Genomic DNA, 22,963 nt, shown 5'->3' with positions numbered 1-22,963 from the left:
TAGAAGCTCAGTGGTCAGTTTTCCCACACAGCATACACTTTGATCCTCAGGACAATACTGTAGTGGGGTGTTGTCATTCTTATGGGAGCCGGGGGCTTCCGGGAGTCTGCCCAATGCCCCCCGCCCCCACTAAACCAGAGAGGCAGTGGGCAGACAGATCTAGGAGAGCCCACATCCTGGGGTTTACAGCATGTAGACACCTACTTTGACGCTAACTCATCATTGGACCTTAAGGCTTCTGAGTTCCAGAGCCCTTGTCTGCAAGGCACATTTCACATTAGAGGTTATTAAACCTCAAAGGTCATGGTTGGCTCTGAAATTCCAGTGAAAGCAATGATATTGATCCTTGGGGTGGGGGTGGGGGGTCACATTCCCACAATAGGTGACTTCAGAGTGTTCTCGGCTCCCACTGTGCTCTCTGTCTGAGCAGGTCCCCACCATGGAGCCGGGCTCCTCGAACCTAGTTAACTCCTAGGCCACCCACAGACCATCCTAGGCAGCATTATTTCTTCCTAAGAGGAGATTTCTATCCTACTTGGCTCTTCAATTTTAAGAAAACTATTAGATAAAAAGAGGCAATGCAAAAATGGAGTACTTAAATCACATGCAAAAAAAAAAAAAAAAAAAGCATAATCAATGTTTCCAGGTGCATTATTAATTTAAAGTCACAATTTTGTTGAGGTTTTCTCCTCACTCTGTAATGCCCAACCTAGCAAAGAAAATAATAGATAAGCTATTGTGAACAAATGTATAAACAGAGATGGAAACTGCATGCATTCATGATACTATGAGTTTATTTTCCTTTCTATCTTCCTGAATGGCTTTCTTGATGGAAATTCCTCATTGAGGAATGAAAACCCCAAAGGTGAGCATAGCTGGTAAGCTTGTGTGAATTTGGCTTGTGAATCACATTTCCTGAAAGCCAATGTCCAGGGTGGGGATGAATGTTTGAATTAAGGGATGACGTAGTAGAAGACAGGTGACATCCATTCATGTTTCACCTGCTCCGTGTGTCCCTCCCACCATCTGCCACTCTTCGGGGGGTGAAGGAGGCCTGTGTTGGGAACTAGGAGACTAGGGGCCCCATTAATTAATCCAAGGATGAAGCTGGAACCAGGTGGTCAGGCTGAGTTTCAGACTCTGGAAAGATGAGGTGACAGGCCATGGTCAGAGCAGGAGTGGCAGGGGCCAGCATCCTGAAGCAAAAAGGGACAGCAGAGGGGGGAAAGCAGGACAGGTACAAGAGCGAGAGCCACAGTGCCCTCCGTGGACAGCCCCAGGAAGAGATCCAAAGCCTGCTTCCGAAGAGCGGGATGCCTGCCGAGGACAAGTGTGGCTGCGTCAAACATACTGAGCCATCGAAGGAGTACGGTGGGGATGTGGCAATCAGGTTTGCTCCTTCGGGATCATCCCAACACAGTATGCTGGATGTCAGGGGATCTTCCTCGGTGGCCTGAGTTGGATGTCTTGCACACTTTTTGCAAGATCATATTTTTTAAAGATTTTTTTTTAAAGATTTTATTTATTTATTTGACAGAGAGAAATCACAAGTAGATAGAGAAGCAGGCAGAGAGAGAGAGGGGGAAGCAGGCTCCCCGCTGAGCAGAGAGCCCGATGCGGGACTCGATCCCAGGACCCTGAGACCATGACCTGAGCCGAAGGCAGCGGCTTAACCCACTGAGCCACCCAGGCGCCCATATTTTTTAAAGATTTTATTTGACAGAGAGAGACCACAACTAGGCAGAGAGGCAGGCAGGGAAAGAGATGTGAGGAATGCAGGCTCCTTGCTGAGCAGAGAGCCCGATGCGGGGCTCGATTCTAGGACCCTGGGATCATGACCTGAGCTGAAGGCAGAGGATTAACTCACTGAGCAACCCAGGTGCCCCACAAGATCATATTTTTAACCGAGTTAGGCACAAACCAGATGGCTTGTCCCCAAGCCCTCACTAAATGCAAGCCAATGAGCTCTCGCATTTCCAGTTAAACCACAGGATGCGTGAGACTCTGAGCGTAATGTTAATGCAAATTCTACCTCAGCTTCCAAGACTGGTTCTCATGCAGAAACCTTCTATGACCATCCGTCACATACAGTGGAATGAAATTATTAAAATAATAGGTTCGGTTGACCTTCTAACTTCGGATGCATCTACCTTCTGAAGCCGACCGACCCTCAGACGCACGTCCCGTCCTCTGCTTGTTCGGTTCTTGTCTCTGCCGTCCAGACCGTAGTGGGTGCCCCGGCCGTTAAACTCCGCCTGGCCCTCATCCCAACCAAAGACAGAAAGAAGTCCTGGATTATGAAGAACATAAGGTTAAAATAAACTTTAGAGTTAAAGATGAAAAAGAAATAATCATAGGGAATATTTCCCAAGGTATTTTCCTCCTTCAAACACGGGTCCACGGCATGGAATCACCACCGAGCCGCTCAGATGCTTCTGCGTATAGGCAGGTCCTATGGTTGGCACAAGTCACTGAGGAGATGCTGTGCCACCTGAGGGACCCCCACGCCTTTGGTTTCAAACAAGGAGCTCCCAGCCTGGAGGGATGGATCCAGATTTCCACAGCAACAATGTTTCATCACGGACTCCAGCCCCTCTAATTCCCAACTGAGAGTCTAATTCTCTCTGAGCCCCACTCGGGCTTTCCCTCCGGCTGAGCTCAGGGATACCCCTCAGATGACATGTCTGGGACCACGTCTGGGGCCACATCTGGGACTGCGTGAAGGCAAGATGCGGACAACACTCTGGTGGGTTTGGGGTTCCCTTAGGCCTGGCCATTTCCTTCGCTGTGTATTCACGTATCCTTCCCAGGCTTCCGTAGCCCCAGGAGCCTTCTGTGGCCGCGTGGTCGTGGAAGAGACCCAGGAGGTCGGGCACCATTGCCGAGCTGGCTTTGTGCCAACTGTCTCAGGAACTGTTCCCACCCAGCTCTCAGACAGCCATCCGCAGGTGTCGGCCCCCATTTTGTTAATTAGGAGACCAAGGCTTGAAAGAGCGAGCTAGCATTTTTGGGTAAAGGTACAGCTGGGATTAGACAGTCAGACCGAACACCTAAGGCCCGGGGTCTTTCCTGTCCACGCACGGTGTCCCTCAGCTCCGGGCGCCTGCACGCCCGCTGGCCTTCACTCTGCCAACTCAGCAGCCTGACCCGTTTGCTGCATGCGTGGTTTCATGTCTAAATTCACGTAATGGTTTGTGGTATTCTAATAAACACCAAATGTGTAAAATTGGGGGGAGGGTTTCCCAATGTATGACGTTGAGAAATTTTCAACATTTACACCAGAGAGTGTTGCTGACTATGAAAGCTTACGCAGCTTAATCTGAATGGGAAAAAAAAATGCAGGCCATGTGGAGATTCCTTTCCTGAGATGGGACTGCACACACTCCAGGTTCCAGGCTGGTAAATCCAATCGCTTCATTGTCCAAAATTCTAGCTTGCCCATAATAGAGGCTCAGTATACTTCCATATGCTGGACAGATGACTGGCAAATTTATATATTTTAGAAATATATTTATTGTATTTAAGCCCCTCAAATTCTATCGCATATGCATCCCAATTTCACAGACAGAGAAGTCAAGGCTCAAGGACACTGAATAAGTGCACCAAGGTCACACAGCCAAGACGGGACAAAGCCAAAAGCCCAGTCTCTGCACCCAGCTTCTGCAACCGGGCTGATTCTATCAAGAGATTTTTTAAAAAGCAGTCTGAGGCAACCATTTTCCCTTCATCTTTTCTACCCCCCTCCTCTATATCTTACTATTAATTTGCAGTATTCTACAGTCACAAATAAACTGTTTTATGCTGAAGTCACCAATTAACTTTGATTGTTTTATGGGTGCCAGGGAGAGAAAGGTTCTCATCTGCCCCATCTGTCATAAAACTCTTGCTTAAAAATGGCTTGGTGGAGACATCCTCCTCCAACACAGAGATAAAAGGGAGATTTAAAATGCATGATGTGAATCTGTCCTAGAGGCTAATCGCATGCAGTGAGGAGGGAGAGCAGCCCTGTTCTGTCGGTGTTATCAGCCGTGTATTATCTCTCTCATCTACTTATCGTCAGGGCTATCATTAGGAAGATTAAAAACCAGTGTCTACAAATAGTCCTGAAATTTTTGTCTTTCATTAGTGACTTATTATTGTTATTATTATTCAAGACCTCCTTTTTTCCAGCAAAGACAATGATTTCTTAGTCGGCATCAGGATGCAATCCACAGAGAATTCATCAGGGCTGGGGAAATATTAAATGCTATTTCCACCGACTGCATCCTATTGTCAGGGACCATCTTTGATAATAATGGCCTTAATTTATAGAAATATAAATAATACAACAGGGACACCAAGAATCTATGATCGCATAAATCTGTCACAGATCAGTACAAATGAACATAGTTAAATGAAACGGAACTATAAATAAATCCATGCGTCAGCCGGTGATGGAAAAAAGTTTACCAGGAAAAAAAGAACAAGAACCACTATTGCAGCGAAAATGGAGGCATCGCTAGTCCACAGAGGACTTTCACCTTGAAATATAACCTGGTTTTGCATTTTATTCCTTTGAAATCTTAAGATCCATCGAATGTGTTCTTTGAGAAAGGGAACAGATGTCACGCAGTGTAGGGTCTCAGACAACCCTCACGTCTGCTCCTGCGTGCACCCTTTCATAACGTGAGCTGAAGAACACCTTGTATTGTGTTTCGTGATGCTCATTGGAATAACGAGATTTATGGTCTCATGAATAACCCCATGCTGTTGTGTTGTTGGCTTAGGTGGGTAGTGCTATTTTTTTTTCTTTAAAAAAAAAAATACATGTATATGCTGTTTGAAATTAATGAGATCCACTTCCAGGAATGTTCTCTTTATATAAGGAAAGTCATCTGCCTACAGCAGTTGAACAAAGACGTCTTTGTAATTCTTTCCTCTTTTTTAAAATTCTGTTTTATTGATCACTCCAGGAAAATGCTTAAATTGCTTTATGCAGTAGAAGGGAGAGCACATATATAGAACTTTAATGCAGAAGATAAGCTAGATGGATCCTTTCGAATATTCGTATCAAACACAGCTTATTAGAAATAGTTTCAATCTAAACAAGCAGGCTCAAGAGCACAATAAAATATGCAGAAAGATCACTGTTGCTGCAGGGGCATGCCATTTCCTTTTCATTATGGAACAGGCACTCCTACGTTCATGAGCTGGGAGAGGGGCAGCTGCACCCAGTGTGCTGCCTGGCAGATACGTGACGATGAAATTTCTTCCTTTCCATCCACAGCAAGAGTACAAGATTTTAAAAAATGAAAAATTGAGTTTCGTTTTTACCGAAATGTAAGTTAAGTTCTAGGAGCTGAAGGTCAAGGGACGCAGACCCGCCGCAGCAGGGGCTGCCCCAGTGAATTACAACATGATGGAAGATTATTTAGAGATTTTCACTTAAAACCCATCTTTAATTAGTAATCGGGATATCATTGTATTAACATCGTGTACGGTTTGGAGGAGGTTTGGGGGAAGATTTAAATCTGTTTAAAGAAACGTTAGAATATGTTAGAATCCCACATCATCAGGTGCAATTTCTAAGTGGCTATTTCTAAGTGGCACCCATTGAGTTTCTGTGTGCTCCGTGCCCCCACACAGGTGTCACTCAGGATCTAAGGCATGGCTGCGTCTAGGGCCTGTTGTAGGCCTTTGTCCTTTGTCCTGAACACCAGGACTCAGAGCAACAAAGCACATTGGCCAATGCCTAGGGTAGCTGCTGCCCCCAAAGCTGTGAAACCAGTTTCCCTGCCCGACATCTCTTTTTGCCCTTGGGAGCAGCCACGGCATTGGGAGGATGAGCATCCCACTTGCCCTTGGCCTCTCTCTGTCACCACCTACTTTTCGAAGATGGCCTTTCCCCCGGAAGTGATCTTTCTCACCCATGAGCTGGTCTTCATCCCGCACCCTTGCTATTGGCTTTCCATCGGCATCTTCCTATTTGCCACAGGGAGTGGCCCTTCCCACCACCTCTCAGCCTCCTGCTCTACGTTATGGTCGTTGGCTCAGCAGACACATGTCATGGTTGATGGGATCTGTCAGAGTCAAGAAAGCTCTGGAATTCAACACCAAACTCACGGGTTACTGATCCTGGGCACAGACTCAAGTTTCCTGTCTCTCCCTTTTCTTGTCTCTAAGTTATATGTGTCCATGTCCCCTGTCTGTTCCTCCGTGTCCCCTCATGGGTCCACTCTGCCGCACTGCCCGGGCCATCCCACCCCTGGCTCCTGGTAGGATTTGGCAGGTCAGAGAAAGAGAGGAAGGTGATCTCTGTGTATCTGGTGTGTGTTTAGGTCAGTGTTTCCCTTCAAACTACTGGTGTGATGCCCATGTAGGTATCATCTAGATGCCTCCCTCCACAGACAGCCCCTGAAGGACTAACTGGCACCCAGCGTCATGACTTTCTCTCCTCACGGTGTCTGACGGTCTGTCCCTAGTCACTCCCTAGTCTCATCCTTCTGGGTGGTGGCAGCTAAGCAGCTTCTAGACCTACAGACTTACATCCAACAGCAGAGGGGTGATTAGTACCTTCACAAGCAAACACTCCTAATTTAAGCCTTTGTTTCTCCTGGGATCCTGATACCAATGGCTCCATCATTTGTTTTTGTATTTTTTGGGGGGGGAGGTGTTTGTTTCTTCGTTTTTTTTTTTATTTATTTTTTAAAAGATTGTATTTATTTATTTGAGAGCAAGAGCATGAGCACAAGCAGGGGGAGCCGCACAGGGAGAGAGAGAAGCAGACTCCCTGCTGAGCGGGGAGCCTGTTGTGGGACTTGATCCCAGGACCCCGAGATCATGACCTGAGCCCAAGGCAGATGCTCAACCAACTAAGCCACTCAGGTGCCCTGAAACATTAATATTTCTAAGTGGGAACCACAGTAAGTAGAGAACATTGGATTTTAGCCATGATACATGTGCCTCACATCCTGTGTTTCCATGTAGGTATTTGGCTCAGAAGAAGAATTTTACCCCTTGAGATTTTACAGAATGACCACGAGGGGGTTGGCAATAGGAATGTTTTTTGTGTTTTTTTGTTGTTGTTGCTGTTGTTGTTGTTTGTTTGTTTGTTTTGGTTTTTGGGGTTTTTTTTTTATTATTTTTTCAGTGATCCAAGATTCATTGTTTCTGCACCACACCCAGTGCTCCGTGCAGTCCGTGCCCTCCTTAATACCCACCACCAGGCTCACCCAACCCACCATCATTTGTTTTGTGTGTGTGTTTTGTTTGCTTTTGTTCTGGGGCTGTGTGTGTGTGTGTGTGTGTGTGTGAAAGAGAGATAATGTAATATGATAAGTGCAAAATTCTGAGCACCCCAGCTAGCATAGAGTACAAATATGTACTCAATATGGGTTTCAAAGTGAATCCAGGGGCGTGTGGGTGGCTCAGTGGGTTAAAGCCTCTGCCTTCAGCTCAGGTCATGATCTCAGGGTCATGGGATTGAGCCCCACATCAGGCTCTCTGCTTGGTGGGCAGCCTGCTTCCCCCTCTCTTTCGGCCTGCCTCTCTGCCTACTTGTGATCTCTGTCAAATAAATTAGTAAAATCTTAAAAAAATAAATAAATAAAAAGTGAATCCAGTCACTGGGGGAGTCCCAGCGCTCTGAACCACAGCTGTGACGCTCAGGAAGGATGTCCTTCTGCCGCCACGCCACCTCCAACACCTCCACAAACTCCCTTAGTCAATGTGGTCAACAGAATAACGCCCCCCGACCAGCAAAGACGCCACTTCCCAATCTCATAGAACTTGTGAACGTGTTGTGTGATTGTGTGATGTGGTGAAGCCGAGGGACGAGGTGATCCGTCGTAGAAGCAGGAGACCATCCCCACTTCATGCCCTGAAAAACCTGGTAATCTGAAACGGGGATCGCCTATGCGGAACTCACGTAAACATAAAATGGGAAGACACTTTTCCAGAATGTTCTTCTCCTCTTTCAAAGATTTTCAGAGTGCTGACCTCATTAGGAAGTGCTGGAAGTAGCAAACCCTAATTCCCATCTTTTCTGTCAGTAGCTTTTTCTGTCCCTCAATAAAAGGACCACCATGATAGTCCTGGGTAGCCAGTTCCTCTGGTCTAACAGCCAAGGCTCCATTCAGCCTCCTCCTATGTCTCCGTCTCCTAATTACAAATATGTGCACAGAGCTAAATAATTCACCTCTGTCCCGCCTCTGTACATGTTCCAGACTTTATACAGTATTTCCTGCCCGCCTTGTGCAGAGCTCTATGTTTAACTCAGCTCATAAATCAATCTCCGTGGCCCCTTTATCCCATCTTCTTCCTTAAGCGTCCTCCAGTCTGCGCACAGACATCGTGGCACTGAGGCATCCCTATCTGGACCCGTCATACCAGCGGTGTGACAGGAAAAACCGCACTAAAGGCACAGCTCCTCTCTGTAATGAAGAAATGGCAGCTCTGTGCATGCCCGTGTGTCACAAGCACCGCATAGGCTTTCAGAGATCACCCAACTCTACGGTCCTACTTCATTCATTGATCAGTGCATTCTTCATCCATCCTTTCAAGCCAGCTTTGTGCCCGGCAGGGTCCACAACAGTGAGGGAGTCAGACACAGATTCTGTGTTGACAGGTTTTGCATTTTTATGGGAAAGCAGATAATTAACTAATACAAACATAAATCAGGAAGATAATATCTTCTGTTGACATGAAATAAATGAAAGCATTACAAGTGGGGGTAGGAACCGGCTACACTAAGAAGGGTCAACAGAGCTTTCCATACATACTTGAGCTCTGAGAACCAAAAGGAAAAAGTAGATACAGAGCGTGGGGTCCAGGTGAGCCTTTCCTCTAAAGGCTTCGAACTGACAAGCGTACCCTGCAGAGCATCCCAGAGGCCGTGCTGCAGGCCAGGAGGGAGGTAGAAGGTGGCCAAGGAGGCAGAAGGCAGGGTCCCCACACCACGAAGAAGTATTTAGCTTTTACTCTGATTGCGATGGGAAGCCAATAGAGGGTTGGAGAGAAGTGGTATCATACAATTCCCTGGATCTAAAAACAGATGATTTCATCTCATATGCTCCTGAAGGGAGGGTCCAGAGTATTGGAAGTGAGGAAGAGTGGGAGCAGTGAGAACAGGAGCACCAGTTACTGTCATCAGACAAGAGATGATAACAGCTTGACCAGGACGCCAGCAGTGGACACAAGGATGTGTTTTTAAACATGGGACTCATTTTGATGGCGGAACAGCAGAACTTGACTTTGGACTACAGATAATGGTGAAAAGAGAGAGAGAGAGAGAAAGAGAGAAATTCTAAGGGTATCTGTCAAGTCTGGAGCCGGGAAATTGGCTGCATGGTGACCTTGGAGACTCAAGAGGGGTTGGAGGTAGGAGCCTGGAATTCACACGCACCACTGGAGACATAAATGTGGGACCCAGCGATGCGGGGCTCCCTTCATCCCGGTTAAGGTTGCAAACATGCATGAGGTCACCAGAAAGAAAGGATCGAGAGGAAGCTACAGGGACAAGCAGAGTGACTTTGTCTTTTAGGAACGGTGGGGGGCGGGGGAGAAGAGCCAGAGAAGGAAAAGGACGGTGAGGACAACCCAACCACCAGCAACATTAGAGCCCAGAGATTAAGAAAACCATCACAGGGAGATAGCTACGTTTTGAGAGTTCCAGGGCTCTCGGTCTCAGCTTTGGACGTGTGTCCACTGTGCCACTGACAGCATCCTCACCTGGGGTCTTTCTTAGCTCCAGGTCTTTTCAGAACCTCCCTTCAAAAGGATTTTATTCTGAATCACCAACAGTGTCCGATTCTTTCTGTGTCTGTGGAGGTCTTTCAGTGTCTTCTTTATCACTAAGGAAGAAAAATAAGTTCCCATTCTACACCCTGGCCACCGGCTAGCATCACTGGATCCGGAGGGCAGGGCAGCTCTAGGAGGCCAGGGCCAGTCTGCCGGCAGAGACCCTTACCTGGTGTTGCTGAAGAGCAGCAGGGAAGCCGGCATGTGAAGACCACCCGCTGCTCAAGGGTGGGTATATTAGTTCAGATGGGACATCGGTCTTGTGCAAGTCTTCCTCCCCCTGTGAGACACTTCCTATGATTCCCCCCATCTCAGAACTCTCCGCCCGTCTTTATCAGGATCAGGAGGGATGGAGCAACCTGATCCTTGTTTAGGAGAATCAGCTTCTCCGAAGTCCTCTCCGTATTCTGCTTGTGAGCATTTGCGTTCCTGATTCTTCACACCCTCCCCCATAAGCACAGAGGCTCTTCGCTTTCTCAGACATCAGAGGTATTGAGGGCATGGCCAGCATCCTTTCCTAGACTCCCAGCAGCGATGCATGGATAGAACAGCTTCATAACACGCGGAGGAGGGGAAAATATGGCTCAAGACCGCAAAGACTGCAAATAACCACCAGGTCTCATGCAATCCTCTCTCTCTGTCTCTCTCTCCCTCTCTCTCTCTCTCCATCTTTGTGTGTGTATGTGTGTGTGCATGTGTCTCTGTCTCACAATGTAAGTTCTATACAATAAAGGCAAGACACATAGTGTAATTTCATCAATTTAACAAACATACAACCTCGTCAGCATTATGAACACCTTTGTTAATGCAACAAATGTAAATATATAGGAAATGCGTTATATTTAAGCAGACAGGCGGTTGAGGGGACACTTTCGAAGGCCTATATTTTACAGTATTTATGGTAAAAACGCTCGATTCTAAAGATCACAGCAACAAATTCTGAACAGCAAATATTCCATTTTTGGGCTACAAAAATTTGTGTTTTTTAAACAAATGAAAGGAAGATAAAATTTTCCACAATGTCCAGCCCAGTTTTCTCTGTTCTGTACTAAAGTTTGGTTCCAGAGAGCTAGCTAAGAATAAAGGGTTACGTTGCCCTCCTGAACTCCCTTGTGTAGAAAGTTCTCTCCAGGAACTTGCGGGTGGGCACGGTGCCCTCAGGGTTCTGGGGACAACTTGACGTAAGGACAATTAATAAATCAAAACCCTCACACTAACTTCGCTCGCATTTTACGTAGGCTCCAAGTCCAGTGTGGAGCCCAGTGTGGAGCCTGAACCCGTGACCCCGAGATCAAGTCCTGAACTGAAAATCAAGAGTCGGCTGCTTAACCGACTAAGCCCCTCAGGGGCCCCTTTCAGAGTGACTTCTTACTGTGTGCATTTTACAGTTTCAGTTTGATGAGGTAACGAGCTGTGTTTTGTTTCATGATGCTGATGAAGTCTGCCTCTTTGCCGTCTTCAAATACCTGAAGTTCAAAAGAGCACGTGTATTTCTGAGAAGATGGATTTGACTTAGTGAGTCCAGGTGATATTTGCAGTGTTTAAAACATACACACACACACACACACACACACACATACACACACACTCCAACCAAGTAAATCTGAAGACCTAATTGGCTTTACTGAGCAATTCCTGAGTCAGGTACCACCCCATCCAGCAGGTGGGACCCGCCCCAGCGGCCATACACAGGTATTTGCAGGAGGGACGGTGGGCAAGAACGCAGCAGCAGGAGAAAAGAAGGGCTGTGTCAGGCCAGGACGTCTTCTTTCCAGGGAAGAAGGAGCAGCAGGAGTGTATCCCGCAGATGGCCTCGCCAGAGCGGGTCAGGACCTTTCAGAAGGACGTCTGACGTCTGACTTGGGAGCCTGCACCTTCGTTTTGCACATGACGAAGGAGCAATTGAAAAGGGGGTGGTGTTGAGAAGGGCAAGAAAGAGACCCTGTTCGGGACTGGGCTCTGTGTCACGCTGTTGAACAGAGAGTCAGCGCAAACACGAGACCTGCCAAATCTCCGTGGTCCATTCGGGCGAAGTCAGGCCAGGCCCCTGCATCTGCATAGGGATGCCAGAGCCTCACCGGGGGAGAGGGGACACGGGTGGAGTACTGGGCAACCCCAAGAAGAGCCTCCTTGGAACAAAAGTGAGCTTCGCTGGCAGTAAGAAGACCTGAGGAAAGGCAGACATGATGGCATCTCAAGAACGCAAGTAAGGAGTCACCGTTGGCCATTGCCTTGTTTATTACAAAACAAAATGTCGGTGAGGATGTTTGATGTATGCCATATTTAAATTGATCTCCTACACCAGAATTCAGACCTTGAGTGGCTGATAGAACATTTAAGACCCTGATTTAGATAAGATCGCCTTGTGGCTAAATGCATGTAACCAGCGTTCTGAACGTGGTAGGAATTCTGGTTTAGCAAGTGCTGTCTCTGTTTCCTCTTCAAAGATACAACTGGAATCAGTCCCTAATGTTCCATTTTTCCTGCAGATGGTTGATGCCATCCTTCAACCTGGAGGACCTTGGTTTATATTTAGATTTACATAACTGGTCATATTAACATATTTAAATACTGAGGAACTCCCTCACTGTCTCACAGAACCGCAAGACTCAGCTGTGTTTCAAGTTGACCCCTTAACCTGTTAAAGGCAAAGGTTGGGGAAAAGTTGGCAAAGTCCACCTTATCTTTTCGGTCTGAACTATGCCCTTTTTTTTTTTTTTTAAGATTTTATTTACTTATTCATTTATCTGAAGAAGAGAGAGAGGGAGAGCACATAGGGAGAGAGAAAGCAGATTCCCCACTGGGCAGAAAGCCCTACATGGGGCTCGATCCCAGGACCCCAAGATTATGACCCGAGCTGAAGGCAGACGCTTAACCAACTGAGCCACCCAGGCGCCCCTCAACTGTGCCAATTCAGGTAAAATTTCCTGCACTTAAAACATTGCCTCTTGCTTGAGGAAAGGCATATAGATAATAGTAAATAAAGAATATTTAACATTTCTCACATTTTATAGATGATCTTTAAGGTCAGATGCTATTTTTTTTTAAGATTTTATTTATTTATTTGACAGACAGAGATCACAAGTAGGCAGAGAGGCAGGCAGAGAGCGAGAGGGGAATGCAGGCTCCCTGCTGAGCAGAGAGCCCGATGTGGGGCCCAATCCCAGGACTGGGATCATGACCTGAGCCAAAGGCAGAGGCCTTAACCCACTGAGACACCCAGGCACCCAAGGTCAGATGCTCTTAAAATTCAGTGTGACAACATATAGTGGCCAACTTGGCTGGTGAATTCTTTACTAAGTCAGCCTAAGTTATAATTCAGGATTGTCCTCTAAACAGCTATTCAAAAACACGACCGCAGAATCACTGTATACGTATGATTGGTAATGGTGCTTCTGCCAGCTCCTTGGCAGCATTAAAGTAGAGGAAATGTATCATCAACGTGAATTTATAAGTTATGTGATAAGGCTTAAGATAATTAGAAACAAGGGCTGCCTGTGTGGCTCCGTCAGTTAAGCAGCTGCCTCTGGCTCAGGTCATGATCCCAGAGTCCTGGGACTGAACCCCGCATGGGGCTCCCTGCTCAGCGGGGACCCTGCTTCTCCCTCTGCCTGCTGCTCCCCCTGCTTCTGCATTCTCTCTCTCTCTCGCTCAAATTAATAAATAAAATATTTTTAAAAAAGATAATTAAAAACAAAATCGCAAATGAAAAGAATAAAATAAAAGGTCACGTTTCTGGGAGAGGCTAGAAGAGTAATCAGGCCTTGGTTTCCTTCCGTGGGGACAGATGACCCCATTGGGGACTTGTTTCTTTTTTCACAGAGGATCATATTTTAGTCCTCATCATGAGAAAAAGGAGCAGGAGAAGGAGATAAAGGGTATGAGCGAACATCGCTATTGATTCCTTTTAGAGGTTCCAGAAATTTCCATAATGTGCTTAGAATTAATGACTTGATATAATCACTTCCATCAATACTGTAAACACAAAGACATCTTCGACCATAGGGCGGAGCCTTATCCCACTCTCCTTCAGTAGCTAATGCCTGACACAGTTCAGACTCCCTTCAGCACAAAGGGGCATTCGCTCACTCTCATTAAGGGAGAGGTTTCAGATTGATGCCGACGTCCTAGAGCCTGGACACTCAAAATACTGTCCAAATTCTGTGTGTCTCTCAGCTTTGGTTCCTTCATAGGATGACATTTTTTCCCCTTAATGTCCACAACATTCCTCTGGGTGTCAGGGGACAGTGACATCTGACCTTAGAAAGATGCAGGTTTTGATCATCTCATGAGTCTGCAAGAGAAAAACCATCTTTCTCCTGAGTCTACAGATGAAAGTCACGGGATGGTGTCCCTGGGCTCTGCTGTGCTCTGTGTCCCAGTCAGGAGAACAGAGCACAAGGAGCAGACAGTGGCCAGTCCTGGCTTTCCCCGGAGCAGAGGAGGGGCTGCTGCTCCAGGAAGAAGGTGCTGTTTCCAGGAAAAGACGGGAAGAGATGCTGGGCAGAGGAACACACCAGATGTCCACTAGCAGACAGCTAGTGAATATGTTATCCTGTCAACAAATGTGTGTCCAATTAAAGGACAATTCTGCTTTCTCACTTGGTACCAAATAAATCGTAATAGTGACAATTATCCTGGCAAAAAATAGATGCTCATCTCCGCAAGCATTCATATGAGAAGACAGTGTCCAGGGAAAGCTGCCGCTTGCGTTAATTTGGTTACGTTAGGTGGAGGCAGAGGGACAGAGATTTGATAAAGAATCAGCACTATTATATATATATATATATATATATATATATATATATATACACACACACACACACACACACACACCCCAGGCTCCTACTGTTGTAATAGTTTAGATATTTTCCTTCAAAACTGATAAATAAAATTTAAAACATTACACCAGTGACCTCATGGGCAATTTTGTTAATTAGTTCACATCACTATCCAAACGGTGGACCATTATTATGGTTATTACCACATAAAATGCACTGTAAAATGAAGAGTTCCAGAATTCTCATATCATGATCTGTTTTAAAAAATACAGACAGACACACACAGGTAACAAGAGAGCAAAGGAAGCTCTAGATTCACAAATGTATCTATTTGTGTTTATTTGCTCTGGAAGCTGGCACAGGAGCAAAGTCACCCAATCGCCCCCTGCCTGGCGTTGGCATGTAAATGAATCTGGGAGGGACCTGCCGGCTCCACGCTGACTCACAGGTCAACAGCTGCCATTTATGTATGGAGAGAAATCAGCCCAAAGACACAGTTCTTGTCACCCCCGAACATACGTTCCAAATGTATTCCCTGAAACAGGTATGCGCCAACCCAGCTCCCCGATCGCGATAGCGGGCAACAGACTTCGTAAGTCTATTCACATGCAAACAGTATGGTGAAGATAGATATCTTGAAAAAGATATCTTCTTTTTTTTTTTTTTAAGATTTTTTAAAAAAATTTATTTCAGAGACAGTGAGCTAAAGAGAGAGCGAGAGAGAGAGTGAGCAGAGGGAGAAGCAGGCTCCCCGCTGAGCAGGGAGCCCAACGCAGGGCTCCATAGCAAGACCCTGAGATCATGACCTGAGCCAAAGGCAGACGCTGAACCTACTGAGCCCCCCAGGCGCCCCTATTTATCTTCTTTTAAAGGAAATCACCGCCTTAAAGACATTTTTGTAGTCTTAAAGACAATTTGTAGTCAAGAGCCTCTGATTTCTGCTCGAAGAGGTCCCTCCACGGATCAGGGGCAGAACTGTTCATGCCCACAGGCACGCATGGAGACGATGTCCCATGCCACCTTCTTCCCACCAGACGCTCAAGTATCCTGGGTTGTTTACTTCTCAGAGCAGACACTTGAAGATCTGCGTTTCAAGGTTCACATGTTAGACCAATGATGGCAAATTTAGCCCCTTGAAGGGCACAGGAAGTCTTCAGGAAGCTGGGCGGAGGAGGCCTGGACCAAACACTGCCCAGGGCTATGGGGCACCAACGCAGCCCTGAACTCTCCATCAGACGTCATCAGGAAAATGACCTCAGCCCATGGACGGTGCCTTTCTTGCCCTGTGTTAGTACCACGATAATCCAAAGGCAGCGTCTTGCTGACTCGTGTGGCCTCAGAGTTCCTGTGATAAAGTTACAAATCCTACTTTTTCCCTGGAGTTGGTTTTCGAAACATCCATTAATACTGGACAGGCTACGAGAGAACCAATCCTAAGGAAACCATTTTTAAAACCCTCTTCCAGACATTTACACAATAGTGAGATCGGGAGAATTTAAATACTGTTTAAATGTGCATATCTTACATAATGCTGATTATTGCCGTCACACAGAGAACACTGACATGGCACCTAGGTACTGAGAGTGAAAAACGGAAATATATGAGGTCCTGAGGCCCCTGAAACACAGCTGGGGCCCTTGTCTTTCTCCTCTCGCTGGATATCCTTGAACTTTTGACTATCTTCTTGTAAAAGTTTAGCAAAGGGAAACAAAACAAAACGTGACGCGCTGTCAATTGAACTGTGAGAGGAATTATACTTAAAAGTGGGTCTGGGGTGTCTGGGGTGTCCAGAATCTGCATGTCCCCCAGGTTGTCAGGCGGTGCTGCTGGGCCAGGGTCCCCACTGTAGGATCACTGTAGTGTGTGCCTCTCATTCTAACACGAGTTTTAAATCATTAGGAGTTGCTCCGATGGTCTTCTAATTTTTTTCCCCTTTTTTGAAATAAAACCGAAAGCTAGCTAAGGTTTCTGGAGTTGGGCACTCATTTTGAGCAATCAGAATACTCTGTCATTAACAGATACTCTTTCTAATAGCGGAGCAGGCGTGTGGAACAGGTGCAGCCACGATAGTGTGACTCAGCCCATCCCCAAATCAGCTCAGGCCGCGAAAGGGCAACAAGAGCCTTGGGAAACCTCTCTCGTGCACTTCCTCCCCAGGGCTGCTGCTTTGGGGAGCAACCACAGGCTAGAGGGTTTCCCCAAAGCCCTCGCCTGTGACAACAGCGCAGGGGAACACACTGATCTTCTTCCTTAGAAAAGGCCATGCATATGAGGTCATCGGAAAGCCCTCAAGTTTCCCACAGGAGCAGGAATCCTCTGTGTGCACAGCTTCCCTCGGCCAGGAGTGGGTGTCTGCCTGTCACGCCCACGTGAGGATCGGGTCCCTGTTGCCGTTGCCGGGGACCCGTCACTCCTGGCTTCCTGCTAGCGTGCTCGTGTGTGTTCCGGGATCAGAAATAAGGACATGACGTACCGGCAGCTGCGTGTTTTTTGCATCGACACTGAGAAGCGTGCTGCTAGACGTCCCTTACAGATTCCTGCTCCTTTTCCGCAACTGAAGGTTCAAGTTCAGAGAAGCCGGAGGCGAGGCGAAGCAGCACGGGAAGGACGATGCTCTGAAGACAGCAGACGCCCCATGAAAGCCCTCACCTAGGCCCTCGGATCGCCTGCCTCCCTGCTGGTGAGGAGGGGCTCTGGGTCGGGATGTGATTCCGAGGTTCGGCAGAGGCGAGCTGGCCAGCCTGTCACCGTCAGGCGGGAGAACCACCAGACCCCACAGACCCACCCCTGCAGTGGCCACCGCACGGCGGCTCCTCCGTGGGCTGTCACGCTGCCTTTTGATACTTTTATCTCCAGAGTCCAAACACTTCTTCAACAGATAAGAGGACTGAGGCCAAAAAACCTGTATGGCTTTCCAGATGTCGGGAAAGAAGCAGACAGGATCCCGGGCCACCGCACTGCAGGCTGCCCTGCGGAGAAGGGGGATGCACACTCTTGTTGCCTTGTCTCCATCGGGGTGAGCAGGCGCGCTCCTTTCTTCTTACTATGAAGTTGTGTCATAGTGACCTGATTAAGAGGGTTCCTGAGTCCCAGCACCGTTAACATTTTGGGACAGAAAACTCTCTGATGCGCGCGTGTGCTGTGTGCGGTGTGTGTGTACGTGTGATGCGTGTGGTGAGTATGTATGTGTGGTTGCATGTCTGTCTGTCTGTCTGTAAGTGATGAAATGAAACTGCAGGAAATTCTCTTGGGTTAGAACGAAAAGCACAAGCTCTCGGTTCCTGGGGGACTGCGAGGACTGGATTGGCCTCTCTGCCTGAAACCACCGAGACACCACGTCCTCAGGCGGGGTGCAGGCCCGGAGAGGGGAGCCCCTGCCTGCTGCCAGAGAGGGTCCAGGAAGGCGAATGCCGCACCTTGCACAGCGAGGAGACACGGGCTCCTAATCCAGCATCTCAGAACAGCCCTTCATACATCTTGTAGAAGCATGAAGGACCGAAGATGGCCCCATCCGCCTTCCACACAGCCCAGCGTGCCCGGCGTGATGGCCACAGCCCGAGACGCCCCCCTGGGGACCAGCAGAAAGAAAGCCCTAACCCCTTGCTGCGAACGGCCCTGCACAAACCTGGCAGTCACGGCGCCTCTGAAAGGCACAATGACTTCCTGTTTCCTGAGGAAAGACTTCCCTTCTAGAGGGGCTGTTCTCTTGTTATGCACAATCCCCATGGACTTTGGGGAAAAAGTCCTTGTGTTCCTCTTAACAAACATACTTTTTTTATTACCGAAAAGAGTGGCTATTTCCATCTGGCTATAGTCACTCATATTTATAGTTTTTTCAGTCTTTGTCTTGAAAAAGCATCCCCCCCCCGAAAACCTCCTATCCCTGCCCCCCCCGAGGGAAAGGAAAAGTTCCCAGCCCCACTGAGACAGAAGGGAATGGACTGTGCTAACGATTTGCCAAACCTCAATTTTCCTTTCTTTTAGAAAGAGATAATATGGTAATAATGATACTAATAATGAAAATATCTTGCCCCAAGTTTGCAGGGAGGGGTAAGTGAGTTTATGCATGTAGAATGCCACAGCCCAGGCGGCACTTTAGAAACACTGAGTAAATGTCAGCCAGGATCAGTGTTCTGGCTCAGAACGGGGACATGGAGAAGTGTGAAACCGGCGGAGAATCCCGGCTCCGTCTACTAGCCATTGGATCATCTGGTCGATGACCACCTCTTGTCCTGTTTTCCTGCAAGCACGTGAAGATAATCACGAAATCCTTCTCAAAGCTCAGCAAAGTCCAGATCCAAACCCAAGGTCGGTCGGCTCCCAAACCCTCACTGCTTCGTATCCCATAAAGCCCAATTATTGGCAAATCTAAACTTAAAAGCCACATTTTCGGGTGGAAGGCACACGGGGAACACGGCCACATGTTCGTCTCTGAGTGTCAGATCACTGGGTCGTAGAGCCCTAGATGTTCACATAGAAAACAGTTTGGGATAAACGTGAATTTGTATCTGTTCTCATCTCTTTCCAGACAGCGGCTACCACTCCCAGAAAACTTCTTCTGAGCAGTTGCACGGCTCCCCGTCTGCAGATACGCCATATACCTAGACAACCTTCCTGTAGCAGGAAATGCAGGAACGGGCAGACATGACTCAGAGTTCCAATTAACAAAAGGAAATTTGCATTAGGCCAGCTGACTGCCTGTTTCAGTCAGGAGCAGCAGCTCTCTGCTTTTCCGAAGGGAGAGGAGCATCAGGGATGTGGGTTTGGGTTTCTGCAGCAGCGGATGGTGTGACTGTCCGGATTCAAAGTGCTTGTGGGGGCGGGGGGCTCAGAGATATGGCAACGTACAAAGGTTGGAGACCTGCCCATGAAGAAGGCGGATGCCTCCTCCCACCGGCTCTCTCTGTCTCTTTAACTCTCCGTCTGTTTTCTCCGAGACCCTGGCAGCCCTCACAGCTGTGACCTCTCTAAACTGTCAGCCTCAGATTAACTGATACTTCATCAATTTCGCCTGAACTACATTTGCAACCCAGTCTCAGGAGGACAGCCAAGTGCATCAAACACCATGCATTAGCCTCCCAGAGCCAGATTTTCTTCAGAACGATGGGGGCATTTTCCAATATCCTTGCAGGGGCCCGTGCAACAAGCCGGGGGGGGGGGGGGTGGCGGTGCCCACAGGGGGAAGAGCGGGAGCCTCTGATTATTCCTTGTCAATTTTTCATGAGGACATCTGCCCACGCTCCCTCCTCCGAGCTGCCCTCCTTCTCCGCGCTCAGGCCTCCTGACGAGGCATGAAAAACGAGAATGATTAGGCTCAGTCCCCATTAGCCAGGAAGTGGCTGCTGGAAGCTGTGGGATTTCAGGCTGGGAGCGGGGCTGGGTCTGCTGGGGAAGGGCTTGGAGACAAAAGCCCAGCCGGAGGTGGACGGCTCTTAGGTGCGTCCACAGATGGAGGCCACCCATGGGGAGGGGCGCAGCAGCACAGATGGCCGCGGCTGCGAAGCCGGCCTGCCCCGGCCTGTCCTGGAGAGGGCTGCCGGTTCTGCAGGAGCCCCCCCACCCCTGGGACCTGGGGAACCCGGTGCCCCACACCCCAGCGGCCCCTCCTTCCCTCCCGTTGCCCCGGCGGCCTCGGGGAGCAGGGCACGCCGCCAAGTCAAAGCCAGGACGTCCATGTGCGGAGATGGGGGAGGGAAGCCCCTCCTTTTTTTTTTTTTTTTTGGAAATCATAAAATCGAAGCGTTCCTTCGGGTCCGGAGCCGCAGCGCTTTCTCATCAGCGCACCCAGTCCCGCCGATGTCCCTTCTGTGCTCCCTTTGAAGTGACATGTGCTTCAGTTTATTTGTCATCTTCTAAGCGAGGTCGGTAGGGCGGCCGCCCCTGCGACCCAGCACGGCGCATTCTGGGGGGCTGGGGGCCGGGGGGGGGCGCGCTCGGCCCGAGTCGGCCTCAGAGAGCGACCCCCGACGCGGGGGCGCGTCCCGAGCGAGCGGCCGGCGGCGAGGCGAATCCGTCCCGGAACCCCGGGCTCACCCGGGACGCCACCTCCTGTGCGGGCGCGGCCGGGCCGCGGGGCGCTCCGGGTCGCCCCGGGTCGCCTCCGTGGAGCCACAGCGCCACCCAGCGGCCGCGCGGGGGACGCCGGCTCCGCTCGCGCGCGGCCCGGGGACACCAGGCAGGAGCCGCGGCCCCGAACCTCGTGCACTGGAAAGGAGGCCTGGTCCTGACTCGCAGCCGCCCTGATGGGGAAACCCGAGGATGTCCGTAAAACGCAGTGCGCGCGGCGCTGCCGATGGTCTCCCTCGGCCCCCGCACCCCAGAGCTGCGCTGCTGGGGACACGGGCTGCGGGAAAAGAACGCTAAATACACCGCCTTCATGGCTTAATTAACTCGTGGGCGAGCGACACAGCCCAGCTCAAGATCGACACAACTGCAACGGCTTTGTGTCGTGCAGGGCACAGGGACATCCCCGTCCCCAGCAGGGAGAAGTGGCGGAAATCCCTCCCGGGCTCCCCACCGTCTGGGGTCTGGGCTGCGTCCCCCCATCTTCCTTGCCGAGCGGCCCCTACCGCCTTAGCCGCGCAGTGGATGCATCACCACCCTCGCTGGGGCACAGGTTGGTCCTCACGTCCGGAAGGCCTTCGCCTTGAGGCAGAAACAATGACAGATCTTTGCCTCCACACGCGAACTTCCTCTATGGCCGTCCCTCTCCAAATCTGTGCGAGCAGTCACGACGTCCCTGAATGGGTTCTTTTTTTTTTTTTTTTTTTTTTTTTTTTCCCATCTGTAAGGAAAGAGATTGTGCTGGCAGGAGAAATTTATAGTACCATTTTTCCCCCAAGAAGTTTTCAATGAATTACTTACCGGAACCTTTAAAAATCTCCTCTAAGTGAGTTATTTCAGGAAAGGTTATGTAGTGAGCACTGGAAATTATTAAATTAAACCATCTGAAATTGCTATTTTATGGGCTAAAAATCATCAAATATGATTAATCTCATAAGATATAACCTAAAATATCTTTTCTTGGAGAATTCGATCACACTAATTGAGTGTCTACTATGGAGAGCCTTTGAGTCCTAAAGCAATTGAGGGAAGAGCGCCGCTACAATCCCCATGCTCTTGGAGTACAGGATCCATGAGGACTACAAGCCACGGTCCAACAGTCGAGTGATGCTGCCATCATCCTACCATCCTGTCGTAAAGAATGTTCCAGAGTCTGACAGAGAACACAGATGTGCCAGAGAACAGAGGAGTGTGAATCAGTGGTTCGCCATAACCATAACTTGTCCAGGAATAGCTACATTTATTGAGCACAGATGATACGCCAGGCACAGAGAACATCAATTTAATTTTAAAATGAATTGAGAACAAAAAAGTAAAAATAATAAGGAAAGTCTTATAGATGCTGACAGTCAGAATCTGAGGTGGGGTAAGTATTATCTTCCCCTCCAAACACACACAATGGTTTCCTGGAGGCGCATCTAGCAGGCGGCTCTCACGTCACAATCATTCTACAGGGGTTCGCACATTCTAAAACTGTGGTAAGATTGTCTGGTGCCCGGAGACATTTTCACCTCCTCCGTGGTCTTTCGGTCTCTCAGTGCACCTCTGCTCTGTCGGGCTGTGGCAGCAGTTCGCATGTCTGGTGCACGATGACCTTGTCTGATTTTGTGTTCTCTGATCATGTACCCATTTAGTAAAACAATCTGTGAAAATAAAAATAGCCATTCACATTCATGTATCCATTCATCATAGACTCACAACTACTGAAGATGTGCACATGAAAAACCAGAGACAAAAGTGAACACCTTGGAAGATGACATAGGAGAAAGGAATAATGTTTAAAATTAATTTGTATTTATAAAAAAAAAAAAAAAAACTTCTGTCACAAGAAATATTTTAATTATTGTATTTTAAGGAAAGAACTCTAATGTTTGTTCTTTTTGTTTGGTTTGACAGTTGGCGACACAATAAAGTTACATGTTTCAGCTTAGTTTTGATATTAAATTGTCAGAGTTGAGAAATCTACTTCACCCAAGTATATAGATCCAAACTGAAATGAACCATTAGATGCATTTTCTAAGTTTGGTGCTGACCCCATTCAGTGAGGGTCTGAAGAGTTTTAGTTTAGCAATCCTTTTAAGTACTTTGCAGTATGATAAACAACAAACATGTCTATTCTACAAAATATTTTCATATTTACTTGCCATGTCTTTAAAAAGTACCGCAACATCGCACAGCACCTGGACGGTACAGTCAGTTGAGTGTCCGACTCTTGGTTTCGTCTCAGATCATGATCTCAAGGTTATGAGATCAAGCCCTGCATCGGGCTCAGTGCTCAGCGTGGAGTCTGCTTGAAAGTCTCCCTCCCTCTCCCTCTGCCTGTCCCACTCATGCTCTCTTTC

The sequence above is a fragment of the Mustela lutreola genome, chromosome 9, assembly GCF_030435805.1.
Source record: "Mustela lutreola isolate mMusLut2 chromosome 9, mMusLut2.pri, whole genome shotgun sequence".
In the NCBI taxonomy this organism is placed as follows: domain Eukaryota; kingdom Metazoa; phylum Chordata; class Mammalia; order Carnivora; family Mustelidae; genus Mustela; species Mustela lutreola.
This window is presented reverse-complemented; position numbering follows the sequence as displayed.